The 19,146-nt window shown below is 39.7% G+C and overlaps 1 protein-coding gene and 1 long non-coding RNA gene across 3 annotated transcripts in view; one reads left to right on the forward strand and one right to left on the reverse strand.

Moving 5' to 3' along the window:
• LOC133570149 (uncharacterized) overlaps nt 1-19,146 on the reverse strand; it is a 165,528-nt gene that overhangs the window by 129,786 nt on the left and 16,596 nt on the right. The window lies entirely within an intron of this gene.
• The window catches only part of LOC133570148 (voltage-dependent calcium channel gamma-1 subunit-like), a 42,963-nt gene that overhangs the window by 14,254 nt on the left and 9,563 nt on the right, over nt 1-19,146 (forward strand). The window lies entirely within an intron of this gene.

Here is a 19,146-nt window from a genome sequence, read left to right on the forward strand (position 1 = left end):
GATAATGTACTTATATATATAGTTTTAATGATGCCTTGCAAAGTCCGCAGCAGGCAGTCATTAGAGAAGTAAATATAGGCCATGCAAATACTCAGCTGTCTTGGCCGGGGTCAAGTGATCGCAACAAGTCCAGCGCTCCTCCTGAGTGACGGCGCCACCTGGAAGACCCCGGACTGAGTTACAAAGTTTGCAGTCCCACCAAAGCAGGAATTCTCACTGCTGCCTTTACAACCCTCGGACTCAAATTACCCCACACTCAACAAAAGTCGGATGCATAATGGAGTTTTCAACGTGACGCCACTGCTGGTATTTGGAGAACACAGGACGTGCTATTCTAGGGTGAGGCCAGGGCCCCGAGTGGTGGGTCATGCGATAGGCTTTTGTGGCGCAGGGGGGTTCCCATTTTGAATGTCTGAGCGCCATCATTACTGTAAACTCAAAAGCCAGGTCATTAAATGCATCTTATGGGATCTAGTACAAGAGCTCATAATACTCCGTTTTGATTGACAATGTCAGAGAGGTACATAGATATTTATTCATCCTTTAAAAAAGAGAAATGTGCCTTAGCGCAGGGTTAACTTTTCCACTACAGAGTTGCCCGGGACCTACCCAAATATTAACACTAAATTAGTAATCTTACACTCCTCAGCCTTCCCGGTAAGGTCTATTCAGGTGTACTGGAGAGGAGGCTACGCCGGATAGTCGAACCTCGGATTCAGGAGGAACAGTGTGGTTTTCGTCCTGGTCGTGGAACTGTGGACCAGCTCTATACTCTCGGCAGGGTCCTTGAGGGTGCATGGGAGTTTGCCCAACCAGTCTACATGTGCTTTGTGGACTTGGAGAAGGCATTCGACCGTGTACCCCGGGAAGTCCTGTGGGGAGTGCTCGGAGAGTATGGGGTAACGGACTGTCTTATTGTGGCAGTTCGCTCCCTGTATAATCAGTGTCAGAGCTTGGTCCGCATTGCCGGCAGTAAGTCGGACACGTTTCCAGTGAGGGTTGGACTCCGCCAAGGCTGCCCTTTGTCACCGATTCTGTTCATAACCTTTATGGACAGAATTTCTAGGCGCAGTCAGGGCGTTGAGGGGATCTGGTTTGGTGGCTGCAGGATTAGGTCACTGCTATTTGCAGATGATGTGGTCCTGATGGCTTCCTCCGGCCAAGATCTTCAGCTCTCACTGGATCGGTTCGCAGCCGGGTGTGAAGCGACTGGGATGGGAATCAGCACCTCCAAGTCCGAGTCCATGGTTCTCTCCCGGAAAAGGGTGGAGTGCCATCTCCGGGTTGGGGAGGAGATCTTGCCCCAAGTGGAGGAGTTCAAGTACCTCGGAGTCTTGTTCACGAGTGGGGGAAGAGTTGATCGTGAGATCGACAGGCGGATCGGTGCGGCGTCTTCAGTAATGCGGACGCTGTATCGATCCGTTGTGGTGAAGAAGGAGCTGAGCCGGAAGGCAAAGCTCTCGATTTACCGGTCGATCTACGTTCCCATCCTCACCTATGGTCAAGAGCTTTGGGTCATGACCGAAAGGACAAGATCACGGGTACAAGCGGCCGAAATGAGTTTCCTCCGCCGAGTGGCGGGGCTCTCCCTTAGAGATAGGGTGAGAAGCTCTGTCATTCGGAGGGAGCTCAAAGTAAAGCCGCTGCTCCTCCACATCGAGAGGAGCCAGATGAGGTGGTTCGGGCATCTGGTCAGGATGCCACCCGAACGCCTCCCTAGGAAGGTGTTTCGGGCACGTCCGACCGGTAGGAGGCCACGGGGAAGACCCAGGACACGCTGGGAAGACTATCTCTCCCGGCTGGCCTGGGAACGCCTCGGGATCCCCCGGGAGGAGCTGGACGAAGTGGCTGGGGAGAGGGAAGTCTGGGCTTCCCTGCTTAAGCTGCTGCCCCCGCGACCCGACCTCGGATAAGCGGAAGAAGATGGATGGATGGATGGATAGTAATCTTACGTTTGATTTTAATTCTATTCAAAAATTACAATGCTAAAATAAATAGCAATAGGTCATATGTAAAGTAAAATAAAATAAAATAAAATAAGATAAAATAGTCTAATTAAATTTAATAAGAAATAATGTATAACATATATGTTTTTTACAGAGCTCCTAAAGGGACATGGGGAATTTTCTTTTTAGCTATGTATCTCGTGCGCATTAGAAACTATCTTGTGCGCACGCAAAAGTTTCTCGTGCGCACGAGATGTTTCCCGTGAGCACAAGAAACATATAGGGACATGGGGAAAATATTTTTTTAAGATATGTTTCTTGTGCTCACGGGAAACATCTCGTGCGCACGAGAAACTTTTGCGTGCGCACAAGATAGTTTCTCGTGCGCACGATATACATATCTAAAAAAAAAAATCCCCCATGTCCCTTTAGGGGCTCTGTAGTTTTTAAATAAACTGTCAATAAAATTACGGTGCAAATGAAATTAAACAGCTTAACCACTTTAGTCATAATTTTTGCACTGAAGAAACCTTTCTATGACTTTTGCTCTAGACTTCTTCTGTTTGTTTGATACTGCTATTGCTACCACAAGTGGTGGAAAAGTGTATTACAGCTGAGAAACAGATATTTTTTGGCGGCCCTCGGGGAAGCGCTTGCGGACCAACAATGGGCCCTATGGTTAAGAAACACTGCCTTAGCATAAAACAAACACACACACACACACACACACACACACACACACACACACACACACACACACACACACACACACACACACACACACACACACACACACACACACACACACACACACACACACACACACACACACACACACACACACACACACACACACACACACACACACACACACACACACACACGTGTCAATTACAATAGTGTACTACAGTTGTAGTTTGCAGTGTATCATATTGAGAGGAATGTTCCCCCTTTCATGTACAGTAGCTGAAAAAGCAATTATTGCTTATTAGTGACCCTAATCCTAACCCTTATATGTTCCCCCCGTGTCCAAATAACTCTAAATTACGTCTTTGTTACTTAGAATATGTTCCCCATACTAAAGTGTTACCAAAAAAACATGTGTTGTCTTACAAAAGGAGTGTGAATGATATGCAAACTTCCAAAAAAGTGCAGTTCCTTTTTAAGATAATGTACTGCATCTACATGCTGTGCATTTTATTCTGTTAAAATTTAAATACATCTAGCAAGAAAAATGAAGTGTCTTAATATTTCCAGGCTTTGGCGGGCCACATAAAATGATGACGTTGAGTTTGACACCTGGGGCTTACAGAGTTACAGCAACAAGTATTAAGTATTTTAAAACAAGCATAGCTCTGTTTAGGTTTACTTTGGTTCATTTTCAACATGCATACAAAGTTACATTAGAATAATCTCCTGTTTACAAATTCCTGCTGCTGTGGATAATAACAGAATGACTAAACTGTGTCCTGGGACAAACTCTGCTCAGATGACCTACAGTAGCTTGGCCCATTGAGGACAAGAGTGGCCTTTTAGAGCTTGTCAGCACGGCCTTGTGCACACGACTAACAGACAAGCAATGATTGAGCCAGAGTTTCTAGACAGACACAAAGTAGGTGTGTATTTATGGCTACCAACTTATTTTTATCCAGGCTTTAAACACGATGTAACCCGGAATTGCACAGAACTCCACCAAGACTAGACTGGGTATGGAGCCTATCCTAATGGTGGACTAAACTTCGATTCAATGCCCGCTGCACAAAAGTCAACTTTGTAAAAACACTACGCTATTAATAGTTCCCTGTGGGGGGCGGCATGGCGTAGTGGGTTGAGCAACCGTGCCAGAAACCTTAGGGTTGCAGGTTTGCTCCCCGCCTCTTACCATCCAAAAAAAAAACGCTGCCGTTGTGTCCTTGGGCGGGACACTTCACCCTTTGCCCCCGGTGCCACTCACACCGGTGAATTGAATGATGAATGATAGGTGGTGGTCGGAGGGGCCGTTGGCGCAAATTGCAGCCACGCTTCCGTCAGTCTACCCCAGGGCAGCTGTGGCTATGAAAGTAGCTTACCACCACCAGGTGTGAATGATTGATGTGTTCTACATGTAAAGCGACTTTGGGTACTTAGAAAAGCGCTATATAAATCCCAGTTATTATTATTATTATTATTTGTTGCTTGTGTTTGTTAGTTATCACGCTAGTTTCTATGGTGTCTTTTTTTCCAAAATTGTGACTGCTGTGGGCTGTTCCATTGACATAGTAATCGCAGGGCTCGAATTTAACCACGCCCTCGTCGTTTGCCGTAATGCCCAAAAAATTTACCAACATTTGTGGCAAGAACATGCTGTGACCGCCCTAGACTTTTTACTTGTTAATGGACGAGGGATGTAACAGTCAACAGTATAATGATAATTTGCGATAAAATTCCAGACGGTTAGTAATACCGTCTAATTTTTTAATTACCGAAAAACCGTCATTTGTTAAAGGGGAACATTATCACCAGACCTATGTAAGCGTCAATGTATACCTTGATGTTGCAGAAAAAAGACTATATATTTTTTTAACCGATTCCCGAACTCTAAATGGGTGAATTTTGGCGAATTAAACGCCTTTCTAATATTCGCTCTTGGAGCGATGATGTCACAACGTGACGTCACATCAGGAAGCAATCCGCCATTTTCTCAAACACCGGGTCAAAACAGCTCTGTTATTTTCTGTTTTTTTGACTGTTTTCCGTACCTTGGAGACATCATGCCTCGTCGGTGTGTTGTCGGAGGGTGTAACAACACGAACAGGGACGGATTCAAGTTGCACCAGTGGCCCAAAGTTGCGAAAGTGGCAAGAAATTGGACGTTTGTTCCGCACACTTTACCGACGAAAGCTATGCTACGACAGAGATGGCAAGAATGTGTGGATATCCTGCGACACTCAAAGCAGATGCATTTCCAAAGATAAAGTCAAAGAAATCTGCCGCCAGACCCCCATTGAATCTGCCGGAGTGTGTGAGCAATTCAGGGACAAAGGGCCTCGCTAGCACGGCAAGCAATGGCGGCAGTTTGTTCCCGCAGACGAGCGAGCTAAACCCCCTATCGACCCTAGCTTCCCTGGCCTGCTAACATCAACTCCAAAACTGGACAGATCAGCTTTCAGGAAAAGAGCGCGGATGAGGGTATGTCTACAGAATATATTAATTGATGAAAATTGGGCTGTCTGCACTCTCAAAGTGCATGTTGTTGCCAAATGTATTTCATATACTGTAAACCTAGTTCATAGTTGTTAGTTTCCTTTAATGCCAAACAAACACATACCAATCGATGGTTAGAAGGCGATCGCCGAATTCGTCCTCGCTTTCTCCCGTGTCGCTGGCTGTCGTGTCGTTTGTCGGTTTCGCTTGCATACGGTTCAAACCGATATGGCTCAATAGCTTCAGTTTCTTCTTCAAATTAGTTTTCGCTACCTGCCTCCACACTACAACCGTCCGTTTCAATACATTCGTAATCTGTTGAATCGCTTAAGCCGCTGAAATCCGAGTCTGAATCCGAGCTAATGTCGCTATAGCTTGCAGTTCTTTCCGCCATGTTTGTTTGTGTTGGCTTCACTATGTGACATCACAGGAAAATGGACGGGTGGTTAAAATCAGGCACTTTGAAGCTTTTTTTTTTAGGGATATTGCGTGATGGGTAAAATTTTGAAAAAAACTTCGAAAAATATACTAAGCCATTGGGAACTGATTTTTAATGGTTTTAACAATTCTGAAATTGTGATAATGTTCCCCTTTAATGCATTTTCGCCAACACGAAGTCAGACGCATGCGCACTAGCGTCGTTTGGCTTGATAATCATGGCGAGCAAGCTACACGGACTCTGCTGCGGAGGTTTCCCCTCCAAGCGCTTAGTTAAAGGTAATTTTTCCCTCGCTTCCCGCCGTGCGTTTAAGAGCGCACTGCTGTGTTTAGATGGCGACAGGTGTGGACTTGTCCCCACACTAAAAGTATACAGCGAAGGAGAACAACTATTTGATGTTGCTTTCATTTTCTCAATACAGCGTCCATCATCTGCTGTGACCGAGAGTTAATGAGGTGAGGAAACATGCTGCAGGCGATGTGTCAAGAACGTTATCACAACTTGTTTATAAAGTCTTTACTTTGTTTACTGGGATGTTCACTCATCCTTTATTTAACTGCAAACTGTATCAGTGGTCAAATAACATCAACACTAGCTAAAATGTGTTGTCATCTCATCAAACTGAACAAAGGCTGTGAAGATTCTGTATTCGATGTGAGAGGTATCACTCCTGTTTTTGTTTTGTTGGCCAAACTGTTGTACTGAAACACTAGGGAGGCGTTGGAGAAGAACAAAGCTTGTTTGTTAGTCTTCATCTTCATTAGCCAAACTGCTTTGTGTTTTATTTTCATATCAAAAAGTAAACACATTACTTGTGTTTTTTTCATGTCACGAAGGTATTACTTCAAAAACCATTCATGTGACACAGCATTTTGTTAATGTGTTATTGTGTATAGTTCATTCCTATTCGACATATTTCTGGTCAAACTCTTAATGGATCCGTCCCGATACAGCATCTACATGTACATAACTAAAAAAAAACAAAAAAAAAAACCTCCCTCTATCAAAATGTAAAAATGATGACAAAAAGCTGACAAGTTGATATTACTAAAGAATAAAAAAGCCTAATATTTGTCTTTAGATGTATGGATAAAGTTTATCTATAGTCTTTTTATTTGACATTACAAATGACATGATGGTATTACGTTCACAACCCAACACTGCTTTACCTAACAAAAAACATATTGCATTAATCATGAACACACTTAGATTCATCATGCAACTTATTTTGACTGTAAAAGCTCTTTTACCTTAACAGCTATATGGTCGGTGATCAGGTCATACGTCAGTACAAAAATGAGAGAGGAGACTCCGACTGGTGTGCTCGCTGACAAATTTCACTCCAAAATACAGCCCGAAAGAACTTTAGATAAAACTGTTACCAGGTTTTGTGGAAATAAATTATATGCATTCAAGTAAAACACTTAAAATGTTGCTGCATGACATTCTGACAATAAAATGTCATTTTTGTACACATATTGGGGTCTCTTCTTAAGCTAATTTTAATTATGCAATTGAGTAATCACCTGTGATTAATCACGATTAATCTAAATTCTAAAATGTGATTAATCTGAATAAAGAATTAATCATTTGACGGCCCTAAAATTAATACATATTTAAATAACTACTTAAATTAATTTAATTGGAATTAAATACCTACATGTGTCATTAATTTAATGTAAAATTAAATTGTATTATTTCATGATTTAATTAACTATTGATCTCATTATTTCATATTTTATTTAATGATTTCATTAATTAATGACACATTTAAATCTGTGAGTGCAGCTCCAGTCCCCACCCCCCCCCAACCCCAAAAGAAAAGAACGATCCGGATTGTTATAGGTGCAAAGTTGAAAAGCCAGCATCTGTGATGGTATGGGGGTGTATTAGTGCCCAAGACATGGGTAACTTACACATCTGTGAAGGCGCCATTAATGCTGAAAGGTACATACAGGTTTTGGAGCAACATATGTTGCCATCCAAGCAACGTTACCATGGACGCCCCTGCTTATTTCAGCAAGACAATGCCAAGCCACCTGTTACATCAACGTAGCTTCATAGTAAAAGAGTGCGGGTACTAGACTGGCCTGCCTATAGTCCAGACCAGACCAGAAAATGTGTGGCGCATTATGAAGCCTAAAATACCACAACAGAGACCCCCGGACTGTTGAACAACTTAAGCTGTACATCAAGCAAGAATGGGAAAGAATTCCACCTGAGAAGCTTAAAAAATGTGTCTCCTCAGTTCCCAAACGTTTACTGAGTGTTGTTAAAAGGAAAGGCCATGTAACACAGTGGTGAACATGCCCTTTCCCAACTACTTTGGCACGTGTTGCAGCCATGATATTCTAAGTTAATTATTTGCAAAAAAAAGTAAAGTTTATGAGTTTGAACATCAAATATCTTGTCTTTGTAGTGCATTCAATTGAATATGGGTTGAAAAGGATTTGCAAATCATTGTATTCCGTTTATATTTACATCTAACACAATTTCCCAACTCATATGGAAACGGGGTTTGTGTATATATATATATATATATATATATATATATATATATATATATATATATATATATGTATATATATATATATATATACATACATACATACGATACATACATATACATACAGTATATACATATAATTATATATTTTCACCATTGAAAAAAAAATTCCAGCTGACACTATAATAAATTAATTTAATTAGTTTTAATCAGCCCCTAAAGCAGCTAAAAAATTATAAAATTATATTGCTGAATAGATATGTCTAATAATTTTATTTTTGATAGTCCAAAATGATTCTCCGTCCCTCATTTGTCTTTCTCACGGACCCCCAGGCAGCCGTGTAACGGTTGCAAAAAGCCCCTCTAATGTTGTTTGTCATCGAAGTGCTGGGACTTGCAACTTTCTATGGCCTCATGGTGGCTTATGTGTCTATCGTATTTTTATTTATTTACTGACTCATTTATTTATTCACTGTTGTGAACAAATGTGTCAGAAATGACTATGAAACAAAAGGGGAGGGATTAAATAAGCTATGCTTCTTTCTACCCCTTTTTGGACATGCTGTAATGAGACACTGGAACAGCAAACATAACCATGTTTTGCAGCCGTACTCAAAAAAAAAAAAAGCCCACAGACCGAGTCACCAATACGTAGGATTATTTTTTTGGGCTCTAGATTTCTGTAGAATGATACTTTTAGCTAAAATATTTGTTGAAAATTGAATCATATGAAAAGTTGGGCGGAAAAGTGAGTTACCGCTCGTATTCATGTATATATCCCAATCTTTACCAACATTTACAGTAAGGATTAACACATTGTGTTAGAAATCAGGTGTGGATATTAAGTAATCCTGCTAACCAAGGCATTGTTCACACTGCAGGTCTAATCCGATCGTTTTGCGTTTGTGCCACCTGTATCAGATTTTTCCAGAAACAGTGCAATCCCGATTTTTACATATTCAACCCAGGCCTCTATCGTATGTGGATATAAATCGGATATATATGCGATGGGTCCTCAATGTGAACACTACTGCGCTCAGGTCGCATTAATCCGACTAGAACGTCACCAAAAAGCGATAAGCGTCATAATTATTTGCCAAAACAGACGGTTACAAAATAAATAGTTGACAGCAGAGCAGAAAACAGGTGAACATTTTAGGAACGCACATGAACGTTTTACCATTTCTCCTGTCTCAGACTGCTCTCCCGCAGCAGACATTGAAGCAAATTGTCTCAATCTTCTACGCACAATAATTCGGTTAAAAAAATGTGGACTTTGATTGCACACAATCCTTGAAATTGCCACAAATGTGCCAGTATTGAGACCGACTGGAGCTGAAGCCATTTTTACTCCCGTAAACACTGCAGTGTGTGTGATGCCATGACGTCATGTCTGCATGCGGGTCAAATTCATACCTGCCAACTTTTGAAATCAGAAAAACCTAGTAGCCAGGGTCCAGGGGCCGCAGGCCCCGGTAGGTCCAGGACAAAGTCCTGGTGGGGGGTTCCTTCGCCCCCGACGCAAAATGATTATTAGCATTCAGACAGATTAAAATGTTGCTAAAACCATCACTTTTCTATCAGTCACAGTGACTTTTCAAAACAAAAATATTACAGCAAAAATCATATGGGTTTATTGACATGTTTATTTTGTAAGCTAACTTCAATAGTTAGAAATTATTTTGACAGTTAATGCCAGTTATCCTGTCAACCTTTCACAAGACTTCAATTTGTTAATTGAAAGTATAAACAGTATAAACACTTTTTACAGTAAACAAATGGTAAAACAGTACTAAACAATTCCATTAAAAAAAAAATTGGTGTCATTATTAACTTTCTGTCCAAGCTTGTATAATCTACTGCCTTGTTCAATTGTAAAACATATTCTGTGCCTAAAATTCACATTTCTATCACAATTATCATACTGTAAACATGGTAAGCTAACTTCATTAAAATTAATAGTCCTGTCAATAGCATGGAATTACAATTCAAATGTAGTTTATTTGTAAGCCTTTCAAAAGAATTCAAAATATGAAAAATTAATGAAAATTAATTTAAGCCATCAGACACTTGAAAAGTGGCACATCACATATCTAATGTAATCATTTTAACTTTTCAACAGAAATAGCACTGCAAAAATATTAAGGACATACTTCTGTATTTTGGTAGTTATGCTGTCAACATTTAACAAGATTTCTTCAACTTGGACTTGAAAGCATAAATAGTATAAACACTTTTAACAGTATAACAGTACTAAACAATTCCAATAGATAACATTGGTGTCATTACCTTTTTGTTTGCTCAATTATTGCCTCCGTAAATAAAACTTCGGCATTTATCACATCCAAAGAATCTGTTTGGGCGACGAAAAACGTTGAAAGTTTTCCACTTGTATCGCTAGCAACGGCATTAGACTTGTGTTTTTTTGTCCCAACGTGGTCTTTTACATCGCTAATTCCTCCGTGTCCGATCGAAAAATCTTGTCTGCACAAGGTGCAATTCGCGTAGTTTTCACCCTTTTTGGAACGGATAATTATTCCCGGATAGGCTTTTGAATATTCTTCACGGAATGACTGCAGTTTTCTTTTCGGTTTAAGACTCGTATGCGATTTTTCTCCGGCTGATTCCATGATCGTTCGCTCGTTTGGAAACAATGGCCTCGTGCTTGGCAGCGGTGCTATAAATAGCCTCGCGCATGGCATTCGGAATGGCTCGATAGGAAGTTACGGGAAGCAGTGTCGATTGTCATTGTTGTTACGCAATTTCGTGAATAAAACTTTAAAAAAAAAATATTTTTTTTAATGAATGAAAAACTATTTTTTATCACTGCAACCGTAACCCGGAATAGGTTGATGAAAACCGTACTAATTACGGGAAAACCGGAGTAGTTGGCAGGTATGCAAATTGCATTCACATTAGAAATCAAATTTTTTTAATGTGAACGGTCATTAAAAACATCGAATTTGACAAGAAAATCCAGATTGCAAATCTGACCCTGCAGTGTGAACGTAGCCTAAGAAACCAAAGTGATACAGACAGAATCACACGGTTAAAAAGATAGCAGCTGAGCACCAAAGTGATGCCCTCCAAACGTTGAAGAAATACTGAGAGGCGCCGCACGCTGTAAACAACGCAGTTTCAAGGATTCAGTGAGCGAGGGCCACTTGACATGCTGAGAATTCCAAAATGTTTCATTTTAAACAAAGTCACTTTCAGTGAAACCAGAGAGCCAACTCTCTGCAATTATGAGAAAATATTGCCTTACATATGTGAAAAGAAATGTTGAAAGCTATCAATAATTCAAGGTTTGACTGGGAAGTACACGCAGTAAATATGTCCTCCAAACTGGATCTTGATGCTAAGTAACAACATTCTTTTAGTCGATGTGATTGCCAGACATCCTCTGTGAAGAAACCATTTTGAGTATAGACAAGGGGGTTATGATTGTATTTCTATAGTCTCTTTACTTTTTTAGCAGTAATGCACAAACTATCAATTTGTCTTTAAACTTGGAGGGGTGCTAATACTTCGTGACTAATAGGATTTTTTCTTTTTTGCATAAATGTTAAAGTCCCTCCCTCGTTTTGAACTGACTTTTACCAGACAAAATGATATTCAGATAGAATTAGCGCTTTCAAATGATATATATTTTTTAAACATTGATCACACTTTTGAATTTTGATGAATTGCAATTAATCAAAGAGAATTACTTTCTTCTATAATTTGAGTTAACTTTAAAAAAAGACACCAATATTTTCACACGAATGCAATTTTATTGGCAGAATGTAAATTTTTGTATTTATTTTTTTTAACTGTTTAAACTTGGTATCACTATTATCTAAAGATCTCTGGGGTTTCAGTTTGAAGCCAAACTTGCCAGTTGGAGTCTCCTCACTAATTTTTGCACTGACATTATCACGTCATTTGCAGTAAAGCTAAAGCAGCATGTGTGGTTACATTTTTTTGATTAATATCACGCTTTAACACTGTACCACCTCAGAAAACAAATGGCTCTCCAAGTACCACCATATAGACCAACATTAAAATACAGTAGCGTAGTAGGCCTAGGTATTTATTAAAAACAAGGCAGAGGTTTTATTTACAGAGTATATTTCATATATTTGGCCACTGTAACATTACACACAGATTGAACAGTAATACTGTGGTTAAATATAGTGGAGTGAATTATATTTATATAGTGCTTTTTTCTAGTGACTCAAAGCGCTTTACATAGTGAAACCCAATATCTAAGTTACATTTAAATCAGTGTGGGTAGCACTGGGAGCAGGTGGGTAAAGTGTCTTGCCAAAGGACACAACGGCAGTGACGAGGATGGCAGAAGCTGGGATCGAACCTGGAACCCTCAGGTTGCTTGCACGGCCACTCTACCAACCGAGCTATCCCCCCCATATAGGAAAATAAAACATTGTACATTTAATCAAGTGATTCTTTGGCGTACCACTAGATCAGGCCTGGGCAATTATTTTGACTCGGGGGGCCAAATTTAGAGAAAAAAATGTGTCTGGGGGCCGGTATATCTGATTTTTAAGAACACTAATACAAAACCTCACAATAATGTCTGATTGAATGCTAAAAACTTTATGACAGACCGCCTGAAAATACGGAATGGAATTTAAATTTTTTTTACTGAATGAGAATGTACGTGTAAATAAAGAATGTGGGATTTGTGGGGTGTGTGGTGGTATAGCTCGGTTGGTAGAGTGGCTGTGCCAGCAACTTGAGGGTTGCAGGTTCGATCCCCACTTCCGCCCTCCTAGTCACTGCCGTTGTGTCCTTGGGCAAGACACTTTACCCACCTGCTCCCAGTGCCACCCACACTGGTTTAATTGTAACTTAGATATTGGGTTTCACTATGTAAAACGCTTTGAGTCACTAGAGAAAAAGCGCTATATAAATGTAATTCACTTCACTTCATTTACAATATTAAATATGAAGGATAAAACACAGAATATTGACAACATATGAACGTCACACCCCCTCTCGATCGACATTTACAATCAAGCGAAACACAACAAAAATGCAACAAACACAGCGAAATGTGAATGTGAAGGGTAAAAAAAAACCCCACCTACAATCTGATATATCTGATATATTACTAGGCTTTAGAACTTTGTTGTAAAAATCTCCTTCCGCGTCTGTCCCTGACACCCGCATTTCAGGCTGGCTGCTCTAGAAACACTCTGTGGAAACGCTCCCCACCCACACTGCTTGGTGCCTCGTCTGAGCTGCTGTGACTCAGATTACCATAGTAACTAATTTGATTACCATAGTAACTAGCAGTGTTGGGACTAACGCGTTACAAAGTAACGCGTTACTGTAACGCCGTTAGTTTCGGCGGTAACTAGTAATCTAACGCGTTATTTGTTATATTCAGTAACTCAGTTACTGTTACTACATGATGCATTACTGCGTTATTTTACGTTATTTTTAATGTAGTATCGGCTAGAAACAGAAGATCTGGTGTGTTTTATTGCAGCGCTGCGGTGGAAAAGAAGAGGCGTGCTTTGTGTGGGTGGGGCGGGGGGGCTCCCATACCGTAGTTGAGGGGCGCAGGGGAGACGTTCCTCCAGGGCCTATGTACTTCGGAGCTAACAACCTTCACTTTACCCGGAAGTGGGTCTTTACAACTGAGGGTGAATGACCGGACCGGCGGTTTGTTGCAACTTTTTGACTTTATTGGACGCAGCCATCCACCAAGCTAGAGCACTTGACACACACACACACACACACACACACACACACACATGTACGCTACTCTCATAACAACTAACATGACATCATGGTGAAGCCAGAAGTCGAGTGTCTTAACATTCTCACTACTTTTCTTTTGTCGAGCACAAAGAAAATAACATTTTAGTTAAATGTAAGTTGTGTCTAGGATCAAATATCTACTTAAAGTTAAAGTTAAAGTGCCATTATGTTGCAGCTATTTAAAATAGTTTTGTCAATTTATTCTGGCCTGAAATAAATTGGCCCTTTGAAACCTATCTTTGTCTTTGTGTGTTGTATGTAGACCACATTGCTTAGCAGAGTTCAGTGATGCAAATGCATGTCAAATTGATCAACAGATTGTATTATTCTCCAGTGCAATAACAGTACTGAAATTAAGATTAAAAGGGCATTAATAGGAGCCTTAAAAAAAAAAGGGGGAAAATAGAAGTAATTAAATAGTTACTTTTCACAGTAACGCATTACTTTTTGGTGTAAGTAACTGAGTTAGTAACTGAGTTACTTTTGAAATAAAGTAACTAGTAACTAACTAGTTACTGGTTTTCAGTAACTAACCCAACACTGGTAACTAGTATATCATGCAAAAGCGCAGATTCCAACCATTGAAATACTTTTTATAGTTCAAGACTTACGGTCATTTCAAAACATCACTGCACATCATAATGGCAGCTACAGTTTCCATCTTAAAGATTTAAAACAATTATTTGGGAATGTCTGGCGGTCCAGATTGAAAAACTTACTGCGGCCCCCGGGCCTTACTTTGCCCAGGTCTGCACTAGATGGAGCCCGCGTACCACAGTTTAAGAATAACTGCTTTAACACATAAACTTTGACAGCCTTAGATATAATACATCACTTTTACAGTATTATATCAACTAGCATTATTTGTTCTTTTTTGTTGGGCCATGGTCATGCTTTTTACGAGAAACCGATAAGCTGATGTTTCCTAGTGAGAGTGCATGTTAGGAAGGATTAGGAATCCACATGCAAGTAGAGCATGCACTCAACTTTGCATCAGATCGTGCAGCGGCATCATGACACGCCGGCTTTGCGGATACATGCGTCAACGTTCTCACTCGATCTCGCCGCTATGTTGGCCTGCAACATCTGTCATGGTCAAACATGCTTCTGCTTTCAAAAACACACGCTACCTAAAATAAAATAAAAAAAGAGTGTTCGACATTGAGTGTGATCAATCATGCAGCATGGGATGAGTGGAATGTAATCAAGATGTGCAAGATAACTACGCCATGTTTGCAAAAGGCTATGAAGTGAACATGTGAAGTGACATAGCTTCATTTGTGCGAATCCAAAGGTTCAGCACTTCTTCGGGCCACTAAAGAAATTAAGCTTCTGTGGAATTTCTGTCCATTAATGAGGTCAGAGGTCACTTATGAAATCAGCTCCCCATCTCTGATATAGTTCATCACAAAAGGTATTTGATGAGGTTACAACAACTCATTCTAGCTCAGGGGCCACTCTATGGAGGAAACTCTATTCCCAAGTGGGCCGAACTGGTAAAATCATGGCATGATAACTTAAAAATTAAGACAACTTCAGATTGTTTTCTTTGTTTTACTTTGGTCAAAAATAGAACATGCACATTCTGTAAATGTACATATCACAAATAATCCTCTTGACAAAACACTTCAAGTCAGTTGAAAATTCTGAGGAAAAAATTGGTGTAGTTTAAAAAATCCAACAAAGGACACAATGAACTAAAACTGTATCAGCACAGCATATCTGGGATTGAACAAAATGCAACAATAAATAATAAATACAAACTCTTTTAGGTATCAAATACCTCATTTGCCATTTCCACATATTAATCCTGTGCCAACTTAACAAACGGAGAAAGAAACTGTTGGGTTGAGTTACCTCATTTGCCATTTCCACATATTAATCCTGTGCCAACTTAAACTATACAAACAGAGAAAGAAACTGTTGGGTTGAGTTACACTCTGCGGCCACTGGTGTCTTTTTGACAGAGACATTTTGGGCCAGTGAGGGTAGAAGATGTAAAACGGCGTTTTTTTATATTTCCTTTTGGTCGAGGGTAGGCGCTGCAGCCCCGCTTTACTGTGTACCTCTTGCATGGCCCTGGTATAAACCGTTTGCTTGCCTAGCAGGATTGCTTTTGCGACATCCAGTGGACACATTTAGAACAGCAGATTATTTCATTAAGCTCATTTTTATACTTAAACTCATTTTAACGGACCGCGGGCCGGATTAAACCTGTCCTGTACGTTTGACACCCCTGGGTTAGAAGGTAAGGGCTCAACTTTACTCTAGAATGCCTTTATAGGCCTTGCATTGTGCACCTAGGAACAGGAAAAAAATCCTTCCCCAAACTGTTGGAACCATAGAATTGTCCAAAGGACGAAGCATCAAGATTCATCACTGGTTGGTACTATATGCCCTCAGACCTTCGTCCCATACAATGTATGTATGTATACCCTCACAGTGTGACACTGTGAACTTTTTGAGACGACAGTGTTAAGTTACTGATTTTCTTACATAATGGTACTGTATGACTGCTTGACAGGTGGGTCAAATATACAGAACAACGTTTGACACGTGCTGTTAAAAAGATTTAGAGGCTGAGGCATAAATAACATTCAACATACTTTTCAATCCCACTTCACTCGACAGCTATTTGTATTGTATTGCTTGTACTATGCACTACATGTCTAATGTGTATGTCTGAGTTCCGAAAAGACAGTTGTGCCATAGTTATCATGGCATAACATGCGCACTAACTCGTTAGCATGTCAACATTCTTTAAATAGCTTATGGCATTAGTCCTCTCAACAATCAATTACAGTGTAGCTTGAGAATACTGAAGGTGTTTGAAAAGTTTAGTTTAGTTTTTAGTTTAGAAAACAGACATTGAATTGATCCATCTGTGTCAAACTTCTGCGAATGTAAAAATCTGTATTCATAGTCTAGGCCAGAGGTCGGCAACTCAAAACGTTGAAAGAGCCATATTGGACCAAAAATACAAAAAAACAAATCTGTCTGGAGTCGCAAAAAATTAAAAGTCGTATATAAGTCTTATAATGAAGGCAACACATGATGCAAGTGTCTATATTAGCTATAATAGCCTACTATCAAAATGACTATGTGTCGCAGGGTGAAGCAAATCTTCGTTGACAGATTTATTCGACACATTTTTACAACATTAGAAACCATTAGTAAATCAGAGGTTACTCAGAAGGTGAGATAACTCCTGGAAATTACTGGCTTTTAATGGCCAAAGGTATAGTTAAAGTTAAAGTTAAAGTACCAATGATTGTCACACACACACTAGGTGTGGCAAAATTATTCTCTGCATTTGACCCATCACCCTTGATCACCCCCTGGGAGGTGAGGGGAGCAGTGGGCAGCAGCGATGGCCGCGCCCGGGAATCATTTTTGGTGATTTAACCCCCAATTCCAACCCTTGATGCTGAGTGTCAAGCAGGGAGGTAATGGGTCCCATTTTTAAAGTCTTTGGTATGACTCGGCCGGGGTTTGAACTCATAACCTGTCGATCTCAGGGCCGACACTCTAACCACTAGGCCACTGAGTCGGTATAGATGTGCGTGTTCAAGTTAAGACTGTCTTCTTCTAATAGATTTATTACAATCTTTGTCAAGCTAGGTAATGTTTCCTGCGGTCTGGAACAACATGGCACACATAACTATCTGAAATGCAGCCAATATTATTACATACAGATAATGTGTCATGAGACATGCAAAACTAAACTATATATAAAGAGGATAAAAGTAAAGGATATTACATGAGCTCAAATATACCTACAAATGAGGCATAATGATGCAATATGTACATCAAGCTAGCCTAAATAGCATGTTAGCATTGATTAGCTTGCAGTCATGCACTGACCAAATATGCCTGATTAGCACTCCAACAAGTCCATAACATCAACAAAGCGCAACTTTGTGAATTCACGCACAGCATGAAACTTTTGGTGGACAAAATTAGACAAGGAAGGAATGGAAGATTTTACATGTAAACAAATTGTTGCGTCACAGTCCACACTATGGTGAGTTCAAGAACCGCCGAAATTAGTAGGATAAACCGATGTTCACCAAATACTGTCATCAGTGACACATACACACAAACATATTAAACAGTGGGCTTTCTAACAATTGGGAAGGTTTGTGTCACGTTTGTCCTCAAACAAAAAACATACTAAAACAAAAACAAAAAAAATTCTCCCATTTTTTTCCATTTTCAATCCTTTTTTAGAAATGCTACAGGGAGCCACTAGGGTGGCACTAAAGAGCCGCATGCGGCTCAAGAGACACAGGTGGCTGACCCCCGGCCTAGATAATATATAAAGTAAGCTTGACACTTAAACTGTCACTCAAGCTTTAACTTATCTTTATTTTGACTACAACAACCAAAATACTCTCTATCTATAACATTTTAACAAGGTAAATAACAGAAAATAACTTGGTGTGTGTCTGAAAAGGAGCAGGGAGAAGCAAAAGCTTATACAGTAACGTTCTGCCCCATCATTCAGATATAATAATCTGGTTCTTTATCAACAACAGAATACATGATGACCTTATTTTAAAAAATAATTTAGATAATATATGTTATAGTATATAATTACAGAAAGCACACATAATTACGTCCATGAATACTCACAATGAAATAAATAAAATTAACACTCATTTATTTATTAAAATGTAGTTACGATTGATAAAATACATCCTTAAGATAGTTTAAGTTTTCTCGTATTTGCTGAACCTTTCAACTTTTTTTTATTTTTAATTAAATAATTTCATTACTCTATTTGATTTCCTTATGCAATGTATTCCAGTCACCCACAAACTGATAAGCACACACTTTTAAGAGTTGAATTAACACATTGCTGTCTTACATTCAATTTACCCCTCAAATTATATTTTCCATCTCTTAAAAATAAGTCAACCACTTTTCATTTTAAGATGTATAAATAATAAAACCTTGTATATTTTTCTCTTAACACACCTAGTCAAGGCTGCCTTTTTTGTGCTGCAAAACTCTATTTAAAAAATAGCAATGGAAAAGCATGAATGAATGAATGAATGAATGCTTTGATGCTCACTGCACTAAGCAGCACTTATGTGATTTTAGAAAAACTATACAATCTAAAGGGCAGTCAACTTTGGAGCTTCCGTTGTACAATGCAAAGCGAAAAGCCAGTTGTTCACTACACACCGTGTGCCAAACCACAGCTGTCAATTTACAACATACACACCGAGGTGTTAATATGTCAATGTTCACTTCTACAGCTTGTTGCGTCGTTTGGCTCAACATAAAAACATGAC

The sequence above is a fragment of the Nerophis lumbriciformis genome, linkage group LG27, assembly GCF_033978685.3.
Source record: "Nerophis lumbriciformis linkage group LG27, RoL_Nlum_v2.1, whole genome shotgun sequence".
Lineage (NCBI taxonomy): Eukaryota > Metazoa > Chordata > Actinopteri > Syngnathiformes > Syngnathidae > Nerophis > Nerophis lumbriciformis.